This window comes from Leptodactylus fuscus, chromosome 9 (genome assembly GCF_031893055.1).
Source record: "Leptodactylus fuscus isolate aLepFus1 chromosome 9, aLepFus1.hap2, whole genome shotgun sequence".
NCBI lineage: Eukaryota > Metazoa > Chordata > Amphibia > Anura > Leptodactylidae > Leptodactylus > Leptodactylus fuscus.
In genome coordinates this window covers 25,300,623-25,325,892 of record NC_134273.1, presented here as the reverse complement: position 1 = coordinate 25,325,892, position 25,270 = coordinate 25,300,623, and the positions used below count along the sequence as shown (strand labels likewise).

The 25,270-nt window shown below is 43.6% G+C and overlaps 1 protein-coding gene across 1 annotated transcript in view; it reads right to left on the bottom strand.

Annotated features, from left to right (window-relative positions):
- The window catches only part of LOC142218930 (regulator of G-protein signaling 8-like), a 404,296-nt gene that overhangs the window by 338,309 nt on the left and 40,717 nt on the right, over positions 1-25,270 (bottom strand). The window lies entirely within an intron of this gene.

The following is a 25,270-nucleotide window of genomic DNA, read 5'->3' as shown; positions in this document are numbered from 1 at the left end:
GTTCTCTGCCAGGTCTGAGGGCCAAGACAACTCCATAGAACAGACAGGGACAGTCTATCTAAGAAGACGTTAGCATATACCAGCTCTCTTATGTGGTAGAATTATGGCTAAAACCCTGAGCATCCCGGAAAAATATTGGGATAAGAAGTATATAGCTGCATATCTGATCCTTTTGTTTTCGGGGTAGATAAGCCACTTCTAGAAGTTTCTGACTGTGGTCTATTCCCCTTATCGCATTGGGAACACATTCATGCCCAGTTCAACCAAGCATGCATGTGTATGGGAGGAAGGTTGTAAGGAATAGTTGGGCAACAGATATCTGATGTGGCTTACTTAAAGGGGATTTCTGGGACTGAGTTATTGCTGTCCTCTTGTTAGGATAGGTCTGATGGGGGGGGTCAACACTCAGGACCCCCTCATATTAGCTGTTTGAAGAGACCACTACATTGGGTAAGAACTGAAGTGTCTTCACTGAATACCGAGCACAGCGCTATACAATGTGTAGAGGACTAGCTTGGTATTGCAGCTCAGACTCATTCACTTGAATGAATTAGGCTGCAGTTGTACCATATGACCTATGAATGTGACATCATTGGTACATGGAAGCGCCACAGCACTCTTCAAACAGCTGATCTATGGGGAACCTTCACCTACTAACTACAGTGTTGGCCAAAAGTATTGGCACCCCTGCAATTCTGTTAGATAATAGTCATGTTCTTCCAGAAAATGATTACAAGCACAAACTCTTTGGTAATATCTTCATTTATTTTGCTTGCAATGAAAAAACACAAAAGAGAATGAAAAAAAAGTCAAATCATTGATCATTTTACACAAAACTCCAAAAATGGGCCGGACAAAAGTGTTGGCCCCCTCAGCCTAATACTTGGTAGCACAACCTTTAGACACAATAACTGCGCACAACCGCTTCCGGTAACCATCAATGAGTTTCTTACAAGGCTCTGCTGGAATTTTAGACCATTCTTCTTTGGTAAACTGCTCCAGGTCCCCCCTGAGATGTGAAGGGGGCCTTCTCCAAACTGCCATCAAGAGATCTCTCCTCCCCCACAGGTGTCCTATGGGATTCAGGTCTGGACTCATTGCTGCCACTTTACAAGTCTCCAGTGCTTTCTCTCAAACCATTTTCTAGTGCTTTTTGAAGTGTGTTTTGGGTCATTGTCCTGCTGGAAGAGCCCTGACCTCTGAGGGAGACCCAGCTTTCTCACACTGGGCCCTACATTATGCCGCACAATGTGTTGGTTGTCTTCAGACTTGATAATGCCATGCACACGGTCAAGCAGTCCAGTGCCAGAGGCAGCAAAGCAACCCCAAAACATCAGGGAACCTCCGCCATGTCTGACTGTAGGGACCGTGTTCTTTTCTTTGAAGGCCTCTTTTTCTTTCCTGTAAACTCTATGTTGATGCCTTTACCTACTTTTGTCTCATCTGACCAGAGAACATTCTTCCAAAACGTTTTTTGGCTTTCTCAAGTAAGTTTTGGCAAACTCCAGCCTGGCTTTTTTATGTCTCTGGGTAAGAAGTGGGGTCTTCCTGGGTCTCCTACCATACAGTCCCTTCTCATTCAGACGCTGACACTGGATAGTACGGGGTGACACTGTTGTACCCTCGGACTGCAGGGCAGCTTGAACTTGTTTGCATGTTAGTCGAGGTTCTTTATCCACCATCCGTACAATCTTGCGTTGAAATCTCTCGGCAATTTTTCTTTTCCGTCCACATCTACGGAGGTTAGCCACAGTGCCATGGGCTTTAAACCTCTTGATGACACTGCGCACGGTAGACACAGGAACATTCAGGTCTTTGGAGATGGATTTGTAGCCTTGAGATTACTCATACTTCCTCACAATTTTGCTTCTCAAGTCCTCAGACAGTTCTTTGGTCTTCTTTCTTTTCTCCATGCTCAATGTGGTACACACAAGGACACAGGACAGAGGTTGAGTCAACTTTAATCCATTTCAACTGGCTGTAAGTGTGATTTAGTTATTTCCACCACCTGTTAGGTGCCTCAGGTAAGTAACAGATGCTGTTAATTCCACAAATTAGAGAAGCATCACATGATTTTTCAAACAGTGCCAATACTTTTGTCCACCCCCTTTTTTATGTTTTCTGTGGAATTATATCCAATTTGGCTTTTTGACAATTCTTTTTGTGGTTTTCCATTGAAGACAAATTAAATGAAAATAATAATACCAAAGAATTTGTGATTGCAATCATTTTCTGGAAGAAAATGAGTATTATCTGACAGAATTGCAGGGGTGCCAATACTTTTGGCCAACACTGTATACTAAAGATATGACATCAGTTTATTAGTCCTGGAAGACTCCATTAGGCTAGGGCCCCATGCAGTGAATTGCTCCCCCCCCAAAAAAATTGTGTTTTTGCAATTTTTTTTTACATTGTGTGGATGGGATTAACCAGAATCCCATCCACTTTGCAGGTACTGTAATACGCAGCACATTCGCCACATGGGGTCCGGGCCATAAGATGGCCACATCAGATTCCACACCCTCCCCCCCTGCCATGTGCATACTTGGCATCTAGATCATATTAGTTCAGTCCTGGAAAACCCCTTTAAGGCCCTTTCATGGGGTGCAGTTGCAATGTCTGCACCACCCATAGTGATGTCACAACAATACATACACCAGTATTTTAATTGTTTGCCGATTTAGTCATCGAGATCCACCTATTGTGATATATACCATTGTGATAGGGTCCATTGGCACCACCAGGCACCACCAGGGTTTTCACTTAAAGGGGCTTTCCCATTAAACAAGTTATCCTCTATCCATATGCTATCCAGTGGATAGGGGATAATTTGCAGATTAGGGGAGGGTTGTCTGCTCAGACCCTTACTGATCAGGAGAATGGGAACCTTTGCCCCCCGTGCTGAATGGAGCGGTGGTTGAGCAACATGCACGAAATCCATTCCATTTAATTCAATAGAAGTGCCCAAGGTGCAGGGCCGGCTCCAGGTTTTTATGGGCCCTTGGGTGACAGAGCCTCAGTGGGCCCCCTTGTGTAGGAGGCGGGGGAGTCGGGACAGTGCACGTCGCAGATGAAGTGAGTGACGTCACGCAGGAGTGTGGTGTCACCAACGCCATACCTCCCAACTTTTGAAGAGTAGAAAGAGGGATAAAATGTGCTTTGCACGCTGCAGCAAATTTAGCTCTGCCCACTTTTATGTTGACTCCGCCCATTCTCATTCATTTTTCATGTGCTCCCAAACAGTATAATCCTCCTACAGTCACGTGTAAATTATATGCCCCCCTCCATCTGTCCCCCAGTTTCATATACACCCTTCCACTGCCCCAGTTTCATGTCCCCCTCCATCTCTGTCCCCAGTTTCATGCCTTTCTCCCCCTTCATCTGCCCACAGTTTCATGTCCCCCTGTCTCTGCCACAGTGTCAAGCCATTCCCCCTCTTCATCTGCCCCAGTGTCATGCCATTCTCCCCTCCCTTCATCTGCCCCATTGTCATGCCATTCTCCCCTCCCTTCCTCTGCCCCAGTATCATGCCGTTCCCCCCCTTCATCTGCCCCAGTGTCATGCCATTCCCCCCTTCCTCTGCCCCAGTGTCATGCCATTCCCCCCCTCACCTGCCCCAGTGTCATGCCATCCCCCCCTCATCTGCCCCAGTGTCATGCCGTTCTCCCCCCTCATCTGCCCCAGTATCATGCCATTCTCCCCTCCCTTCCTCTGCCCCAGTGTCATGCCATTCTGCCCCCCTCATCTGCCCCAGTGTCATGCCATTCTCCCCTCCCTTCCTCTGCCCCAGTGTCATGCCATTCCCCCCCTCATCTGCCCCAGTGTCATGCCATCCTCCCCTCATCTGCCCCAGTGTCATGCCGTTCTCCCCCCCTCATCTGCCCCAGTGTCATGCCATTCTCCCCTCCCTTCCTCTGCCCCAGTGTCATGCCATTCTCCCCCCCTCATCTGCCCCAGTGTCATACCATTCTCCCCTCCCTTCCTCTGCCCCAGTGTCATGCCATTCTCCCCCCCTCATCTGCCCCAGTGTCATGCCGTTCCCCCCTTCATCTGCCCCAGTGTCATGCCGTTCTCCCCCCTCATCTGCCCCAGTGCTATGCCGTTCTCCCCTCCCCCTTCATTGCCCCAGTGTCATGCCGTTCTCCCCCCTCCCTTTCATTTGCCCCCCAGTTTCATGGGCCCCCTTCATTATGTTCCACCTTAATGTTTAACACAAGCAAACACTTACACTTACCTTCCATCGCTCCCCCGCCGCTCCTCTCTCTGCTCTCATGCCATTCACATAGTTGTAGGCGCAATGTGACGTCATCACATCGCGCCTACACACGCCGCAGCGTTAAAGCAGGAGCTGAGCTGTCACAGCTCCTGCTTTAATCGCCTATGTATTCAGCTCATGAGCTGAAATCGGGACAGGCAAGTGCTGAGGCGGACAAGTGCCGGGGGGCCCCCAGAGGCTCTGTGGGCCCTGGCACTTGCCCAACTATGCCGTGTGCTGACGCCGGCCCTGCCAAGGTGCAATGTTTGGCTATCTCCACGGTTCCCATTAGAATGAATTTAAGCATCTCCGTGCTGCCCGACAGAAGTCCCCTATTCGCCTGATCAGTGGGGTCTGAGCAGTAGGACCATCACTGATCTGTAAGTTATCTGCTATCCTATGGGTAAGGAAATCATGTAGTTTTGTGGGGTACTACTTGGATAGAAATAAGTCAAAGCCCAAAATCACTTAAAAATTTTGCCCTCATTTTACTATTTTACAAAGGGCTACTGTATGGAGACTATTAGCAGGAACTATATTATCTATAGTGATACTGTCCGGGGTCAATAGTGTAAATGGTGACCGCTTTCATGACGAGATTGAGCAAAATGGCTCTTATTGATCTGATTTGGGGTGACGCACGCGCTGACCGGATTTAATTGCAGCAGATGTGAAGGACATTATACTGGACATATATAGATAGAAGGTAGAAACTTCTTATCCCACTAGATAAGGCCTGTGACAATGGGAAGTCTCTTTGTCCTTTGTCCTCCTCTCACTTTGTCAATGTTTTAGGACATGTTTATTTGCATTCCTGCATTTGTCTCCAAAGTGTTTGAGAGGAAAACAGAGGAGTCTGCCCACTTGGTGGTCTTTTGAAGAACCTCCCAGTACAAACAATGTGATGTGACATGTTCTTACATGCTCTGTCAGCAGACTGCCAGCCTCTGCACATCACCTCTAGTAGAAATAGTCATAAAAGTAGCCAAGAAATAAAACGTAAAAATAAATATCGCAGTAATGAGATGTATCCAGATAGATTGCAGAGGAAAACAAGTTAACGACTTTCTGCAGTGTGATAGCTCAACACAGAAAGCAGCAAAAGCAACTAAAGAGTTAAACTCTGTGTCAGAGGTTTGTTAAAGGGGTTGTCTGGCCCCAAATCGATGACCTGTCTGTTGGATGGATCATAGAAAATTAAGTCAGAACACAGTGTTGGGGTTATTCACATGACCATTATATAGGTGCTGGAGATTAAGGGATTGCAGCCATTATATGGATTCTAATATGTGTTTGGGTTGCAAGTAGTCAAAGGCTGTATGTACTTTATAGACTTAAAAAGGATGTCCTGTAGGTTTGTTTTTTTATGGCCTTTCCATAGGTGTGCATACTGCTATAGACATAGTTGACTTCCTCCATGACAAGAAAGTATTGGTCAGGTAAAGGATCTGGTGTCTGATCCCTGTTTGTGATGGTGACTTTGGGGCAGTTTGGCTATTCCTATAGACTTGTGAGCAGATACTACATCAGGAGCATAGCCAGGACGGGGCCATCAGGGCACCGACTCCATGAGGATGGTATGAGGGCCCGACGTCCACAGATGGGGGTTGTGCTCACAGCCCAACACCGTGCAGGACACTTGGCATTTGCCACAGTACACTAGGATTAGCAACCTCGCCACTGGCGCCCTGTGCTCTTCACAGATGAAAGCAGGTTCACACTGAACACATGTGACAGAGTCTGCAGACACCGTGGAGAGCGATCTGCTGCCTGCAACATTCTTTAGCATGACCAGTTTGGCAGTGGGTCAGTAATGGTGTGGGGTGGCATTTCTTTGGAGGTCCGCACAGCCCTCCATGTGCTCTCAGAGGTTGCCTGACTGCCATTAGGCACCGAGATGAGATCCTCAGACCCCTTGTGAGACCATATGCTGGAGCGGTTGCCTCTGGGGTTCTCCTAATGCAGGACAATGCCAGACCTCCTTTAGCTGGAGTTTGTCAGCAGTTCCTGCAAGATGAAGGCATCAAAGCTATGGACTGGCCGCCTGTTCCCCAGACCTGAATCCGATTGAGCACATCTTGGACATCATGTCTCGCTCCATCCACCAACATCACGTTGCACCACAGACTGTCCAGGAGTTGGCAGATGCTTTATCTAAGTCTAGGAGGAGATCCCTCAGGAGACCATCCACAACCTCATCAGGAGCATGTCCAGGCATTGTAGGGAGGTCATACAGGCCACGCACACTACTGAGCCTCATTTTGACATGTTTTAAGGACATTACACCAAAGTTGGATAAGCCTATAGTGTGTTTTTCCACTTTAATTTTGGGGGTAACTCCAAATCCAGGCCTCCATTGGTTAATAAATTTGATTTCCATTGATGATTTTTGTGTGATTTTGTTGTCATCAAATTCAACTTTGTACAGAACAAAGTGTTCAATGAGAATATTTCATTCATTCTGATCTAGGTTGTGTTATTTGAGTGCTCTCTTTATTTTTGAGCAGTATATATATATATATATATATATATATATATATATATATATAATCATTTACTATAAAGCAATAAATGAGCCCACTCCATTTTAACATCAGTGACACAATAGAAGTAGGACGCTCTTGTGATATAACACTAACCTGCCAGCCGGTGACATCACATTTCTGCCATTAACATGTACCAGATCATGACATGATTGATGGTGTTCAGGACGAGCAGAATATTGTGCTACAAAGTTTGGATAATGATTTGTAACTCCATTCTCCATAAAGATTAGATGCCACATAAGGTCTGCATTTTTGGGTCACGCCAGCCTGGAGCCTTTCTCTGTAATTAAGCCTTCAATTGATCTGTGAACCGATGACGTCCAAGATCTCTGTGTCTATCTCACAATAGCTGGCGGCTATGAAGGCTCCCCGTGTGCATAAAACCTGATAAATGGAGCAATGGCAGGAATAATATCTGTTATATAACAGTGCCCATGACATAATGCAGCTAGAAAACTACTGTGTGACAAATCCTCTACACAAATGCGGGCCCGGAGACAGCCGGGGACATTCATAGGCTTCTGCTGCATGGTGCCGGGACAGGAAATGGTACCTTGTAAGGTGCTGGTGGAGGGTTCTGCATCTCTGGGCCATGTGTTGTCATCTGGCCGGAAACAAGACCATATTACGTTTTGTAGAACAGCCAAAAATTCTGCTGTGTGAATCTAGCCTTACAATACTAAACAATGGCTACAATTTCAACGCACAAAACACCTTCAGTCCTCCGAAAAAGAACATTTCCTAATAGGAAAACCTAATAAAGTCAATAATGAATAACTCATGTTGAAGAACTTACAGTAATTTATATAACCGCGCATGTTATATCATATTGTGTAACAATCTACCACCTGTATCGCAAGGTCGGGGGCGAATCTGCGGTTATAGCGGTTTGGTACAGCATGTCCTCTCGAGAAGCATAAAATCCTAAGCACAACGTCATGCGGACTGATAGCAATATCATATTTAGTGTCATGGCTTGGCTTAATTTAGCATAATGGCCTCAGGCATTTTGGCACCGAGAATCCCGCACAGGTAACAAAGCACAATGGGGCTTCTGTATGGCCTAAAATATAGTCACATGTAAAAAGTATGATAATAGACTATAATACTATAGTAATATATTAATTTCTGTTCCTTCACCGGCTATGGGCAATTATGTGATTACAGAACCTTCCTTAGAGGTATATACAGGTAGCGGATACTGCCGAAAAATTGTCAATCACAGGAACAAAGTTTTATAGAAAACAGGTACACCTAGCACAATACACAAAACTTCATCGGAGGAAGCGCCATGTTACATAACCTGGGGCGTATTAAAGGAGAATGACCTTAAAATCTGAGCTGACTCCATCTTGGCTCAGGAGTCCAGTCGGCGGTCCTACTCAGTTATACTACAACCTTTCTCTCTTTATTAACATGTTCAGCTCCACTTGCTCTATAACATGCAGAATCAACAACTCAAAGAGTATTGGGTTGTATAGGTTTAGTTTGTAGATAGGAAGGTCACCTCACCCCCAATCTAATGGTGTTTTACCTTTGTGAATTGCTCCATCCATGCTGAGATATCAATGTTTTAGTCAATATGCAAATTGTGAAGCAATTAGGGCATTGCCAGTTATCTCTTTGACGCAATGGTAACGCCCTCATTACTCCAAAGAGCGCACCTGCATATCGACAAAAACAGCAATAGCTTGGCAACGTAGGCAGGGATTCGCCAGGGGAAACTACTGTTTGATTCAGGTGACTGTAACCTATCTATCTGTGGGCTTGGGTTGATTGACTGGGTTGTGTAAACAGTCTCTCTTTAATAATTTCAGCCTTGTTGAGATTTGATGCCGGCCATGAACATATTCTCCTTGGGCTGCCACTTTGACATTGTAAAGGGGGCCATGTACCTTCAATAGCTACTTGTTTGCCCAACATCTATCCATTCCCCCACCCCAGCCCCCCTCAGTTTGGCATGGACACTCATTAGAAGGATTTCCTAAATACAAGCTGAAGAAGGTTTGTCCCACTGCTGGAACTCCAATGATCATCTGGAACCTGCAGGAGAACATGGCGGCAAATGTTCATTTCTGCAATAGCTTCACCAATTGGCTGTCCACTTGCTGCAGAGGGAAGGCTTGATGTCCTTATGGAGGTCCATGATGAGGAACTCTCCTCTAGTAATACAGAATAATCTAACACTAAAAATGTAAAAATGCTGAAATATCATATTAATGAAATGGACTTATCCAGAAAACCTGATGAGGGCCTGTATGTTGTTTCTAGGGTGCAAGTGATAAGAAAATGACAGAATTTTAAATATGATGTAACATGGTCATGTGTCGAAATGTCTTACTCTATAGCATGGGAGTCCAACATGGACATGTGGTCAACATGGCTTATGAATGTGGCTCCATACAAAATCATAAACTCACTTTAAACATTCTGATTTTTATGTGATTATATGCTGTAATGTCATGTGAGATAAATATACATACACTCTATGGTTCTAGATCTACCATAACTCATATTTCTAACCACCTTGATGCCAATGTTTCCTCGGTTCGGCCTCAGCTCTGGCACGATAATGGGACCAAATATTCAGGAGAAGACAATACCATTTGGAGGTGACTTGTCACTAGAGTCAATGCTTTATGAGTTCATTCTTACTCTACATATTAGATTTTACTGATGATATGTCCTGTGTGTGTAACTATTGCCACAACATTTAACTATGGGACCTCCCAAAAGTTGGCGCTAGAGCACATTTTCCTTTTTCCACCATGGAAGACATATCTGGTCCATAAGTCCTTGTATACCAAAAGGTGGCCTGCAAAGGGGACCTGGTATTCATTCTGGTGGCAACAAGTGGAAATCTTCTGTAGGTCCATCTATGGTGGCCCATAGAACCCCAGTCTGACACAACATATTTGAGATTAAACCAGTGATTTTGTGAGTTAAGTTAAGACTGTTATCTATTAGGTGACTACTTGCAGCTATTAAAGGCCACCTAATGCCCTGGACCAGTTCCAGCTACGTCCACAACTTCTTGCCAAGGACAGCTGTCATTGAACTGAACACAATGGTCCTGGCCTCCCTTCTGCATTGTGTGCCATAATATACAGGACAATTCCAATATCCTTCCTCTTAGAACAATGATGGCAGCTGTTTACAATTTAATCCAATTTTGTAAACAATTCAGACAAACTGCAGTCTATTTCTATGTCCGTGACCAGTATTGCTTACAAACATGAGTAAATGGACTTTTGCCATACATGTCGGAGGACATAAAGACTACTGAGGGAAGGAGAGTTACAGCATATTATTTCAGCTACATTTATGTTAATCCTGCTCATGTGTCAATTAAAACAGATATTATCTCAGAGCTCCCACTTATTGAGCTTCAAGATAATATCTAAGTGTTTGCATAATTTTACTTTTAAGCTGTCACAGAGGTTTTCCTTGAAAGAAAATTCACATTGAACAATAATCTTTGCAGAACTGATTATTGTAAAGCTGACCATACACATTAATGACCACAGAACCCTTCCAAGGGACCAGCCAACCATCTAATGTATTTTATCTTGACCAGGGGTGTAACTTGAGGGGGTTCAGAGGGTGCAGTCGGACCGGGGCCCAGGAGCTTTTGGGGGCCCTTAAGCACTGGCATTAGTATTGAGATTGCAGCTTCCATCTGGCCCATAAACCAAGGAGCCCCACAGATTACCCCTAACCACACTAAGGGGGATTCAACTCCTTAGCACCCGTAACCATCACTATCAAGAAGTCGCTGTAGGGATGAGGTAGGGGGGCCTGGACAAAAGATTGCACCGGGCCTTCGAAACTCTAGTTATGCCACTGATCTTGATGGCAAATGCTGGTGAGACAAGAATCGGGTTGTTGGTCTTCAACATGCTAAATACTTTTGTTACCAGAGAAGATAAGATGGTGCAACACATTGAACGGCACTCATTGGCCTATCTGACCTTACATGGGCCTCTACAAACTGCATAGTTGGGAGTAGATACAGTGGGAAGTATCTCTACCAGATACTCTCCCCCTCACTCTCTTTAGACTGATATAGTGCAGAGTTGGTATGCAGGGTGTTTGATGGTGGCAATAGTGTTCTCCTAGTAGTGTACTAGTAGTAGTAAACCTCCCAGGGCCTGATGGTGGTTGGAGAGCTCATGATGGTAGATGCAGGAATGAAACTCAGGAGATGGTTTGCAAAATGTAAAAATCATGTTTTTTTACTGAAGAAGAAAAGAAAGGCATAACAGCTTTTATCTACTGGAAATACAGGTCTTAGAGCTTTCCACTGAGGCTGGAGTCGAACTTTCAGGTGCTACGTTCAGATGGCAACTTGTGTCTTCCTTGTGGAGGCAGTCTTCCTCTTTAAGAGTGTGTCCACTGGAGATGTGGCTGCACATGTTCGGCGATCCATTCACTCTCATGTGAGTCCAGAGAATTATGAAATAGTCAGAACTGTCACTGAATCTTATGGAGAGAACCCCCATTCATGACACGGGAACACCTTATTAAGCATCACACATTTGATATCTATCTTATCATAGATTTTTCCTTAATTTGTTGCTATGATGAGGCAGAACCAAAATGTGCATCCTACATGTGAACAGAGCATTAAGTTGGCCATAGACATTACATTTCCATTGGCTGAAATGGCTGATTCAGACTTTAGACTGCCAAAACAGATCAGCCATGCTGGATGTTATCAACCAACCATTGGCCAAAAATACCAGAGTCAGCATGGTTGGCCACTTTTGCCCAACTATCTACCAATTTGCACAGACCCGCTTAGCTTCTACTACTAGTTGTAGTTTAGTTGTTAACATTGATGGTGGGATCATTTTTTACCAAAGATCCTATCAGCCATCGTACAGCCACATGACGGCCAGCCTTAGTGCCCATGTACCAGTAGTTATTGTGCTGGATTTCCACAAGTGCTAACAGTAATCTGATGTATTATATTATTATATTGTCTCACTATCCCAGCCTTGTTAAAGGATAAACAGAGTAAATTATAGGTCTTGGGTATATGTACCTGTTGTACTGTTCCTCATTTCCAAACATCCACCCTAGAACATTCCCTACAAAATAAATAAACTCTCCCAGACTGACCATGGTTATAATGTTGTTATATGGCGAACAGATCATTATCACATAGAACAATGACAACACCAACGTAGGTGAGAACAACAGTTCTACACGATACAGAATCCAAATTTGCTTGAGGGGTTGTACACACATGCTTGGGATGTGATGGGAACGCAATGTGATCTGTGCTTCGCACTCGCCTATAAATCAATAGTAATAAAATGAACAGAACTTAGATGGGATTTGTTCCTGGACTGAGCACAAAACCTGCATTTTTTACCGAATTTCAGGAAACCTACAGCATGTTCTTTTAGAGGGCTCTCCAGCTGCGGCAAAGCTGTTTCCCAATAGTTAGAGTAATAGGTGGAGAGCACAGTCTTAAAGGGATTTCTCAAGATTTTAAAACATTTAGGAGATCAGATCGGAGTATAAATCAAAGGAAAAAAATGTATAACTTACCTCTAACTTACCTCTCTCTGTCACTGCCCTCCATGTCACATGCCATTCCTTTACACATCACCAATGAGGCCAGAGATTGCTTGCGCGGTCCCATGAATGACAGTTGTCACATCACCACTTTGGGTATGAGGGGAAATGAACTAGTACCTGTACCTATGCCCAGAGTATAATAGTCCAAAGTATAATAATCGGAGTGCCAGGAGAGGTGAGGGAACATAAAAAACACTGTTACTTACCTCTCTTGCGCTCCTGCAGTCTGCAGGTCTGTTTGGTGACATCATTATATGTCGCAATGTAGGCCTGGCTCATACGACGTCTGGTCCAACATTGAAGATGGTCAAAAGTAGTAGGGAGTGCGCTGGAGCCAGGGTGAGGTAAGTAACTTTATTTTTCATGTTTGTATCCCCCCTCGATCTCCAATCATTATACTTTGTGGTCTGATAAGACTTCAGAGTATAATAATTGTTCTTGGGTGGCCCATGGAGGCTTTCATAGTCATTGAACATATACAGTACATGGTCTTACTATATACAGTATTATCATTCACAGTGTTCGGGAGTATTTAAAATACTAGTAATTAAAATAGTATTAAAAATACTTGTCAGGTATTTGTATTTTGTAATTAAAATCCTTTTTTTATTCAGTATTTTTTATTTGTAATTAAAATACTTTTAGGAAATATTTTACGTATTTTAATTACTGTCTAAATTCAAAACAAATGTTGTAATTTAAATAACCTGCGTCACCGCACTTAAAAAAAAAAAAAAGCGCGAGTCACGTCCTCACTCTCGTTTGTCGTATCTCGTGCGAGGTGCGACTAGAGGAGGGAAAATTACAGCGCGTTTCAGCAACACAAGTCCGCCTTGTAGTGAAGTAATGAATTGACCAGCGTTGATTGGCCAGTGTACAGCATTTGGCCAATCAACGCTGGTTCTGCCGGAGGCCCGCCTGTGAGGAGGTGGAGTCAAAGATCGGACCACAGCAGTCTCCATTGTGGTACGATTTTAGATTCCGCCTCCTCACAGACAAGCCTCCGGCAGAACCAGCATTGATTGGCCGAATGCTGTACACTGGCCAATCAACGCTGGCCAATGCATTCCTATGAGAAAAAGTCTGCTCCCGCATAAATGCAAGCTGCCAGCACTCCCGACTAGAAAGGACCTACTCGCTCATCTCTAGTCGTAACCACGAAATGTCGTAACCCGAGGACTACCTGTATATGCATAGTATGGACTTCACATCTTGGCCCATAAGATATCTCAGATGTGACTTATAATGACACCCTCTGTGTCCATGAAAAGGTTATGGAGTGCACAGATTGTCTTGTAGAACACTTGATAAAGTCAAGATGTTCCAAGGGATATAATCCTCAATGTTCTCTTTTATTTTCAACAGTATCACATTAGAGCACTTGTAGAAAAATTACACTTCTTCTGAAAATTGCCTTATGGCTACCAATCTCTTATTTGGAAAACTGAGAAAATGGTCCTGGTGCAAGGATCCAAGTCGTGATAAGATACACAATGTTCGCGGTTATATTTAACCATTGTTCTATATCCTGAGCTGTAATTTACCATGAAGGAGCCTGGAAAGCTGTTTCTTGGAAGCAAAATCTACATTTCATTTACATAACTGTTTCCTCTCTATCTGTATATTGGTCAAGTTGTCATATTAACTAATCCCTACAATACATTTATTAAATGTTTGCTTATATACGGTAAATATGTAGTGTACTATGTACGGTACAATGTAGTGCAAGGTTTCCACATACAGTTTAGTGCACGCTTCAGTACAGCTGGTTTGCAGGATTCTGATCGATCCCAGCCAAACGTGTGTCAAACAGCACCCTCAGTGTGAACTCGTCCTGTATATACACCTCCTGGAATACCTATTAAGTGACCAGTGTACTATTACAACACCTGAAGCCTAGACAGTATATTAGAGATAACATGTGTCCCCCCCTTCCCCAGGGGATCTCCAGCATTGGCACATCATCTTTATACTTTGTACACATGCAAATATGAGGAACCACATGGGTTTCTGAACCAAACTGATGACATGTGAGACAAGCAAATGTGAGGGGGTGCATAGATCAAAACCATTCCTTACCACCTACAGTCTAGACACATGGGTGAGCGGGTTACAGTAGCTGTATACCTCCATATACTGTACACAAAAATGTAAGCATGGGGTCAACCAAATGAGAAAAGGGGTAAGAAGAAGGTACCAAACTGCATTTGATGCCAATCTTTCCAGCTTCCCTCTGGGGGTAACATAAGTCATTAGTACTAAATGTGAGTCCATTACAGAGTGTGGGCTGTTCTATGAGAAGTGCAGCATGTAGCAATATCTTTTATGGTACAATGATGGCACTATTACAGGGCCAGGCCTTAACAGTCTGGTCTATCAGGTGCAATTGATGTTTGCCATTTTATGGATCCAGCCCTGTGATCCATTTTTTGTTCCCATGAGACCTATATGGACTTCGCCTTCATGCAATGGGCCCCACATTGCGTAAATCCTGCTTTTTGTCTGCGGCGGAAACATTGCGTATTACAGTACCTGCAAAGTGGATGAGATTCTGGCTAATCCCATCCACACATTGCAGAAGAAATCCATGGAAAAGGTGCAATTTCAAAAACCTAAGCGTTTGTGCAAATCGCACATGTCCGTTATACCTACGGAGAAGTATAATAGGGACAAAAAGAATTTGCATTGAAGCCCAGGAACTTCCAGTAGCATGTCGTAATATGTACATAGGTACTGTAATTGCTCCTCTAAGCAAATGACAGCCTTAAGTCACAGCAAACTGCGACAAGAAATTGTGTATTAACACTTAGCTGCATCCCAGTTTTTGGGTGACGCGCCACATCCTGTGCCTGTGAATGGGCCCTAATGCTTGTTGTGAGGTGGCCATTACTTTTACAATTCACTTACCCTGTGCAGATTCCCCCAGGCCAGGAAAACTAAAAAGGGATGTGACACATTCATTGGTATTGTAATGAGGTAACACTCGCCCATATTCAGTAGTGATTGACACTTTTTTAGTCTTCTTGCAAACTGGGAAGTCTCACACTGTAAAACACACTGGAAGGACATGTATTTTATGCAGGTGAATGCCAGTGGGGGGTTAATATTTGGCAGAAAGTCCCAAAATAAGGCAAAACAGGCTGGATTTAAAGGGAATTTGTCAGAATGATTTGAGACTAGAGATGAGCGAACAGTAAAATGTTCGAGGTTCGATATTCGTTCCGAGTAGCCCCTCAATATTCGACTACGCAAATCGAATATCAAACCCTATTATAGTCTATGGGGGAAAATGCTCGTTTCAGGGGTAGGCAACGTTCTATCAAATTATACTTACCAAGTCCACGAGTGAGGGTCAGGCTGGATCCTCCGAGAAGTCTTCTCCGTGCACAGCATCTTCCGGATCTGAATTCACTCTGCCAGGCATCGGGCCTGGGCAGAGCCAACTGTGCATACCCGCACTACAGTCGGCTCTTCCCAGGCCCGATGCCTGGCAGAGTGAATTCAGAGCCGGAAGACGCCGCGGGGAAGCTGCATGGAGAAGACTTCAAAAGGTAGGAGAAGAACCAGCATTGATTGGCCGACTGTATAGCATTCGGCCAATCAATGCTGGTTCTGCATCAAACTTTTACATTCGAATAGCGAGTGGTATTCGATCGAGTACGAGTATTTCGAATACCGTAGTATTCGATCGAATACCTACTCGATCGAGTACTACTCACTCATCTCTATTTGAGACATTAAACAATCTTTAGGTTTCTTATGGACCAAGGGTTTAATGTTACAATACACCCTGTTATAAAGCCATCTGTGCCCATAATACTGACCCATCACTGAAGCCAGAGGAGTACTGCTCGGCTTCAGTGTATTTGTGGCACTTACGTGGTGAAATCAGGGTGTACGTCCTCAGCATCACTGAAGAATAACACAGGTGTCAGGAGCACCAGAGATGAGTCCGATGAGATTCCCTGGACTCATCTCTAGGTAAGTATAAAGGTGGTTTAGTGTCCCAAATCAACCTGACAGGTTCCCTTTAAGTAAGATTCTCCAGGAGTAGCCTGTCCGTAGCATAGACCTTTAATATCAGATTGGTGGGGATCTATCAGTAGGGTAAATAGGGAAGGGGCTCAGCACTGACTTTAGTATTGTGGCCCCACCAATCAGCTAATTCGAGTGAAAGCCTGAACCCAAAGGATCCAATAAATATATGGCCTGACCTAAAGATATGCCATCAATATAACAATACATCAAAGAAAAAGTTGAGTACCTCAGCCGTGAAAGGTGGTAACCTGTGCTGAGTTCCTGTTATACTATATTATTATATAGGTTCTCCATGTGCCTTTGTATGGTACCACCATGAAATCACTCGAATTAGTGGGGGGAACACCACTATGATATGGCATGCATTGAAACATGTATTTGATGTAATCATACAAAGGTAAAGTATATACCCCTAGCATTCTATATAAGCCAAGATTATGGATCCATACACACAAGTATTACAGTAATGTACATGAGTACTTACAGATTTCAATAGAAACTTCAAAATTTGCCAGGACTCAAATAAAATAAAACTCTCAGTTTAATATGTACACTTTTTTTTTATTAATTTTATATATATATTTTTTACAAAAATGTTTGACCAGAAAATAAGAAATGTGTGCGGCATGCAGAAAATGGATATCATGGAGTCAGTCATATGCCATGTACAGTATTTCTCTATAGATATCGGATTGTTCTTCGGATACATGTAAAGAAAATGCCAGAGTTCAAGTAAAGACATTTGGATTCTACATATACTACCCATACAATACATTGTAATTGCGTTACATGGAAAGAAAACGGGGGATTCCGTTACATTGGCTAGGCTCACATCTGCGTTCGGGTTTCCGTTCGGGGCGTCCACTTGGGTACCCCCCCAGATTGAAACCTAATCTGCTTAAAAAAGTGGTTACCTAAGGAAACCTGCAGACCTCATAGACTATAACGGGGTCTGTCTCGTTTCCACATTTTTCAAGCGGAGAGGGGAACGGAATTTGCGTACGGAGAACCAGCCTTAGATATTGGATATTTGTTGGCTGAACGACGCTATAGTCTCGTCCAAGATTTTAACTTTCTTTGTTTCCCCTGTAAAAAAAACCAGTGGTGTATCTGTCTAACAAGCATACAATATAGTTGTCCAAGTTATCGTAGAAATTTCAGGCCATGACCTATGTTACTGTAGGTTTACGCCATTTTACTCAGCGACTTGAAGTGTTGCCAAGTTATCATTATATAGTTCTAAGATCCAATATTTTGTGCTGATTTCTATATTTTTATCTGGTTTTCTTGTACAGAGCTGAAATCTCCAGCATAGACATAGAGTTAACTAAGAAATTCCCACCACTAGAGGAATCTCAGGAACTCTCTGCATGTTTTCTTTTCCGTGGGGTTGCTCAGTACAGAAAAATGTGACAAATAGATCAGTTTGAGTTAGAAAATATAAAAAGCACCCGCACAAGACAGCTGGAGGATCGGGCCATCAGCATTGCTTGGATTATTATTTAATAGAGATGAGCGAACACTAAAATGTTCGAGGTTCGAAATTCGATTCGAACAGCCGCTCACTGTTCGAGTGTTCGAATGGGTTTCGAACCCCATTATAGTCTATGGGGAACATAAACTCGTTAAGGGGGAAACCCAAATTCGTGTCTGGAGGGTCACCAAGTCCACTATGACACCCCAGGAAATGATACCAACACCCTGGAATGACACTGGGACAGCAGGGGAAGCATGTCTGGGGGCATAAAAGTCACTTTATTTCATGGAAATCCCTGTCAGTTTGCGATTTTCGCAAGCTAACTTTTCCCCATAGAAATGCATTGGCCAGTGCTGATTGGCCAGAGTATGGAACTCGACCAATCAGCGCTGGCTCTGCTGGAGGAGGCGGAGTCTAAGATCGCTCCACACCAGTCTCCATTCAGGTCCGACCTTAGACTCTGCCTCCTCCGGCAGAGCCAGCGCTGATTGGCCGAAGGCTGGCCAATGCATTCCTATGCGAATGCAGAGACTTAGCAGTGCTGAGTCAGTTTTGCTCAACTACACATCTGATGCACACTCGGCACTGCTACATCAGATGTAGCAATCTGATGTAGCAGAGCCGAGGGTGCACTAGAACCCCTGTGCAAACTCAGTTCACGCTAATAGAATGCATTGGCCAGCGCTGATTGGCCAATGCATTCTATTAGCCCGATGAAGTAGAGCTGAATGTGTGTGCTTAGCACACACATTCAGCTCTACTTCATCGGGCTAATAGAATGCATTGGCCAATCAGCGCTGGCCAATGCATTCTATTAGCTTGATGAAGCAGAGTGTGCACAAGGGTTCAAGCGCACCCTCGGCTCTGATGTAGGAGAGCTGAGGGTGCACTTGAACCCTTGTGCAGCCTCGGCTCTCCTACATCAGAGCCGAGGGTGCGCTTGAACCCTTGTGCACACTCTGCTTCATCAAGCTAATAGAATGCATTGGCCAGCACTGATTGGCCAGAGTACGGAATTCGGCCAATCAGCGCTGGCCAATGCATCCCTATGGGAAAAAGTTTATCTCACAAAAATCACAATTACACACCCGATAGAGCCCCAAAAAGTTATTTTTAATAACATTCCCCCCTAAATAAAGGTTATCCCTAGCTATCCCTGCCTGTACAGCTATCCCTGTCTCATAGTCACAAAGTTCACATTCTCATATGACCCGGATTTGAAATCCACTATTCGTCTAAAATGGAGGTCACCTGATTTCGGCAGCCAATGACTTTTTCCAATTTTTTTCAATGCCCCCGCTGTCGTAGTTCCTGTCCCACCTCTCCTGCGCTGTTATTGGTGCAAAAAAGGCGCCAGGGAAGGTGGGAGGGGAATCAAATTTTGGCACACTTTACCACGCGGTGTTCGATTCGATTCGAACATGGCGAACACCCTGATATCCGATCGAACATGTGTTCGATAGAACACTGTTCGCTCATCTCTATTATTTAACTTACCCTGAGCTCCATGGACAACCCCTTTAAAGAGAGTCGCCAGATCTCAGGAAATCAACCGATCCTCACAGATCTATAGGCTAGGGCCACCTGAATCAAGCAGAGTTTTCCACTTGTGGGTCTAGATTGATATAGTGAGTTCTGGTATTTTCCAGTCCATTGGTCTTTTTGAAGTCGAAAAACAGCTTGATATGATGTGAAATACCAAAGAGTGTAATACTCATCTTACCACTTCCCTGTGGCTTTAGGATCTGTTCACACAGTTTTTTGACAGTGGATTTTGACGCGGAATCCGTCTCAAGATCTGCTGCCAGAAACGGCTCCCATTGACTACAATGGGAGCCGCTCACTTCTTTTTCCGCTAGCTAGTAGAGGAAACGAGATGACCCTTCTTCCCATGGATTCCGGGAAGACTCAGCCGTGGCACGAGGCTCCCTCCCGATTAAGCCCATTCATATGGGCCTAATTCGGAGCGGAATGGCGCAACGGGATGCCAGTGCACTGCAGTGGCATCCCGTCGCAGCTAGCCGCGGGGAATGTTCACACACAGAACGCAAATTTCATCTTTAGTGCTGACACTGCTACACCAGTCTCTGGTCTATCTGTTCCAGTATGACGTGACAACACCTATGACATCTGCTGAAGTCAATCACTGGCAGCCATGATGACCATGGTATCAAGACGACACCATTAAAGCCAGTAAATGACTGCAGTGGTCACATCATGCCGGGAGCAAAAAAGCATCCGCAGTGGAGCAGAGAAGCGGTAAGGTGCGTATTACTCCTTTTGGTCTTATACCATGTTGTTATCTGTGATCCAAAAATTCATGGGGTAGGAAATCCAAATTATCTATATAGTAAACTGATGAGTTTCCCATATACAGGAGGATAGAATAGTCCATAAGTAACTGATCAGTGTGTGCTCGACAAGTAGCGCTACAAGGATCAGGCTACATTGGACGCCAGTGCTAGTGCTGGCCACCAAACAAGGTTCGGGGCCAAGTGCTCTGGCTCTGTGCAGTGTATAGTACAAGGCAGGGTATAAATAAAAATTCTTGGACAACCCCTTTAACTTCTTTGTGTAGAAGGAGAATAGTCTAATAATATTAGAAATATTCAGAACTTTTACAACTTGTCTCCAACCCACGCAGAAGACTCTTAACCGAAGAAGAGAGAATTTTCGTCACATTATTTTTTTTGCCATATAAAGTTTTTATTTTTACATCCTTTATTGTATACTTGTGACTCACGTTTTTATAAATCCAGTTTGATGTAAAGATTTTTTTTTTTTTGCTTTGCAGCTTTTCAAATTCTATTACTGTATTTTTTTATTTTTTTTTTTACCAGCCAAAAATGGAAACATCTGCTGAAACAGGAACAAAACAGTACGATATGTTGTGGGTGAAAATTTCCATTCTTAGTCTGGTTAGTCATGGTTTCCATTTTTAACTACGTTTCCACGTTGGTTACAAGTAGAAGAAGACAATGCTACGGAACCGTGTGGGTTCACTCTTCACTACACATTGAAGACTGATATACATAGAATTCACAAGTATAGGCCTATTAAAGTACGTTTAGGTGTAGGTTACTCTATGGCAGAAGAGGAATTCATGGATTTATACAGAGTATGGAGGCTGGTATGGAAAAATCAGAAAGTGTACAAGGCTTTAGCATTATATCTATGGATAGTAAATGAAATAAAAGCTGATATTCTGTCGCTTTGTAACGTTCCGACACTACACCAGTTGGTACTGACGGGAAATCACTTTACATTGCACTAGACAGGATGCTATGGTTGCAGATAATTCGCACCAGTGAGCAAAATTGAAAATGGACAATGACAGCGGAAAATGGCCAAATGCAATTTTAAAAGCCTATGGATAACCGTACAGCGATATGCAAGAGATGAAAGAGTTAATACAACAGGAACAAGTTCACAGGTTTTATACAAGGAAGATTACACAACCCTATAAGTGGCATCTTTAGCAACCTTTTCCTGGAATGCTGTACATTAGTCATGTCAACTTCATCTTTCTGTGATGCCACTAGATCTACGACAGGAACCCAAAAGGAAATATTAGACAACATACAATTTCCTTGTCACAGAACCAGGCTTTACATGAGGGACATGACATGTTTTGGAAGACCTGGATCACACCCAACTTAAACCAGTTAAGCTGATCATCATTGAACTTGGAAGTTACTGACAAAAAGTTACATAGTAACAAAAGCTTAAACAAAAGTCATGACAGCCATTGAGGTGGCCAGTTTGGACTTCACATATTGCCATTCGATTGGAGACATGCTGGGGTACAAGGACAACAACGGACTGTATTTATACTGTATAATGGTCCCGTTCTGATACTATAGGTAACGCTTTCCTTTCATAACATTTTGACTCTTACGGCTTTTACGTTCAGCAGAAACCAAAAAGTAGCACTGACAACTCGAAACATGGATATGCTCTTACTAAGGTACGCTGAGGCCACTTTCTCAAGTACAGAGAAAGAATATTATATTTCGGATGAGGCATTCGGGATAACAGGCTGCAGAGATTTTTAGGTGAGAGCCATGCTCCCTATGGGTAGGGTCATGCCCCATTCTGGACACTGGACATAGTAATGTCCCTATGAGAATGGCCACACACCCTTTTCTTATGACGTGAGTACAAAATGTGCTGGTCACACCCTTTTGCAGATAAAGGGCCCAAGTCACGCATGAAATCCCCATTTGGAGATTTGTCTGCTCTTCTGTAAATCTAGTAGGTCACCCCCTTTTTTGGAGCCTCCTGGACATTACAGGAGAATCGGCAAGTATGATCCAAATGGATATTGGTGAAATACTATTTTATCCTATACTATGGACCCCGATGCAAAATCTGTACCAAGGTCCCACAACTACCACATGCTATTTATAGTGCTCCTGACTTCCAATGTGGTAGACAATCCCAGAGGGATAACTTTAAGTTCCTTTGCCCCGCTGCAAAATCTGTAATTCATCACACCCTTTAGGGCAGGGGTAGGGAACGTACGGCTCTCCAGCTGTTGCAAGACTACAACTCCCAGCATGCATACTTGCTCTGCTGTTCTTGGAACTCCCATGGAAATGAATGGAGCATGTAGAGAGTTGCAGTTTCACAGCAACTGGAGAGCCGAAGGTTCCCTACCCCTGCTTTATGGCTTCCTCTGGATCCAGAGTCCAGTTTGGGACTGAGTATCAAACTTAGCAGCAGAAGACAACCACATTTAAAGGGTGCTATATTGTATTTCAAAGAGGTTGTTGGAGTTGGGCCCAAGGAACCTCGGTCCTGACAAGTCTTCGGGGCTCCTCATTCCCAGCTTTGATCTCCTCCAATATCAAAGCCGAGAATGACTACACCTGTTGCACCATCTATAGTTAAAGGAATGCTAAACATAAAATGTACAAAAACATTTTAAAAAACATCCCAGCTATTCCCCTCATCCCCTCCTTCCTTTTGCTCCTATTTTGAGAAATTCTGTCCTGCCGTATAATCTATCCGTTAACAACGTAATTCCGTATTTTCTGTGTACTTTTTAGATACAATCTATGTTTTATTGGTGCTTTCGGTGCTTGAAGTGTTTTGTTATCCAGTGATCATACGTCATACATTATAGTTGATGTGAACGTCGGGAAGCTGTGACAATGGAGCCGAGACTCTCGGTGAACATTACAAACACATGTCTTAGTGAGATATTTTTGTATAACCAGATTTAACACGTGCCTTGTCATAAATCCTGGGGATATAATGATGTTTACCTGTGGTTTTATACATCTCCGCAGGTAAACCTGGAACACTATGTCACTTATCAAGTTTATATTCTTAGAAAACCCTACCTGTATACTGGATCAGATCAGGACAACTTGTTATGACAACCCTGAAAAACATACAGCTATGCTTCAACACAACTAGAAACTAAAAATAATATATACAGGTATATGTTTTTTTTTTTTATAATGGATGTCAATGGGAACATATCAAACCATACTGTGGATGTGCTGTAGATGGTCTAAAGAAACTAGATGCTTCTTTTCTCCTATTAAAAAAAATATCCATTTGACATGGTGGAGAGATTCTCCTGGAAATAACTCCCACCTAAACAAGTGGTTTCTACATATTATATGTGGTCCACAGATCTCAAAGAGGATCCATCCCACCCACACATGGTCTACCAGTCAGCGACACGCATGGTATAAAACTGTGGCCGTACACATTACACTACAGGTGGCAGAACCTGCTGATCTTGGCAGGACCCCCCAACCCCAATTTAATGTGTCATTCAATAAATGATCAGGCATGTTGAACTCCAACATTCAATCCTTTCATTCACCACCAAAGGAGTCTGACAACGATCTCACCATTATGTATAGGGAGATCAGGAAGAATAACTATCAGACTAACAAGCGTTTAGTGGGCAGCATGGCCACCATAAAAGTAGTCCAGGTAGGCAAATCTGGTAAATCTGGCCACGTACCTGTTGCACTTGCAGACTGATTTGCAGTTGGGGACCCCCAATCGGATTACTGTATGCACTGACAAGCGGTGAGCTTATGAAAGCACTATAATGGCGTCCGTGTGTTTTCCGTGCCGTGTCCATACAGAACATGCGGAGAGAAAAGTACGTCATGAACTACTTTCCTCTCTGCACGACTCATGCGAACACCGCACGGGAAAAAAACACGGACCCCATTATAGTCTATGGGGTCTGTGTGCTTTCATAAGCTCACCGCTTGTCAATGCGTTCAGTATTCCATTCAGGGGTCCCCAAGTGGACTCCCCGAACGGAATACTGAACGCAGATGTGAACCACGCCTAAGATTTATCATCATTGATGCCAGTTTTGTAGTGTAAATGATTTGTCGCACCCCAAATCAGACTTGCACCCCACAAATGAGGCGCATCCAATGGCGGGACAAGGATTATCAAGACTTGTAAAGTGCCAAGTCTTGATCAATCAGCCCCATGATATATACTATAGCAGGTCATTGACAATGGACGATGTTACATCTGGGGTGGGATTAGCAGGTTGTGGCCCTTTTATAAAGCAGATGGAGCTGAGAAAATTGAAAACAATAACAGGTTGTTATAATGCCGTGGTAGCATCACAAGCTGCCAGTGTTACCATAGTTATGTCTCCAGGTAGGGCTATACACAAGAGGGAGCCAGGAAAGTGTATTAGGGCTTTCCTGGCATACACAACCTTGTCTGGATTCCATCTTGTGTTGCAATTATAGTCAGCAAATGATGACATGTTACGGCACAGAAGCTGTTGTGTTATCATCACAGTCTGTCCGAGCAATTCATCACATCTACAGCTAGGAGCAGCTTGACCATAAAATCCCTCCCGGGACGACATAAATCAGCAGAAAGTGAGTCCCGGTCCAATGTACGGTCACTCCATGCTGCAAATATTTACTTCTGTTTTCCATTCAACTAATAGGCAAGCTGTGTATCTAAAATAAAAACTGAAGCAACGTCAGAGAGTCTCGATGCAAAATATTCAACCATTTTGTATATACAGTTCCTGCTCACACTTTCCATGGTTACAGACTACAAGCCCTGTGTAGTCAGGTCCTGCAGGATCAGCTTACACAGGGGTTGTAGGTACAGTATTTTCTCTCTCTATGAGTTTTCCATGTTTATAATCTGATAGATAAAAGTTAGCTAGCTTTTACTACATGTGCAAAATGCAAAACATAACCATAAATCAGTATCTAGGACTATATTCACACCTGCAGCAAGAGCCTCTGCAGCAGATCCCATAATATATGACAGGTAATAGAGTGCAGGATTTAGCACAAGTCTTCCATCACAACAACAGTGCCTTTGGTTCCATTGTGTGATGGATTTGGT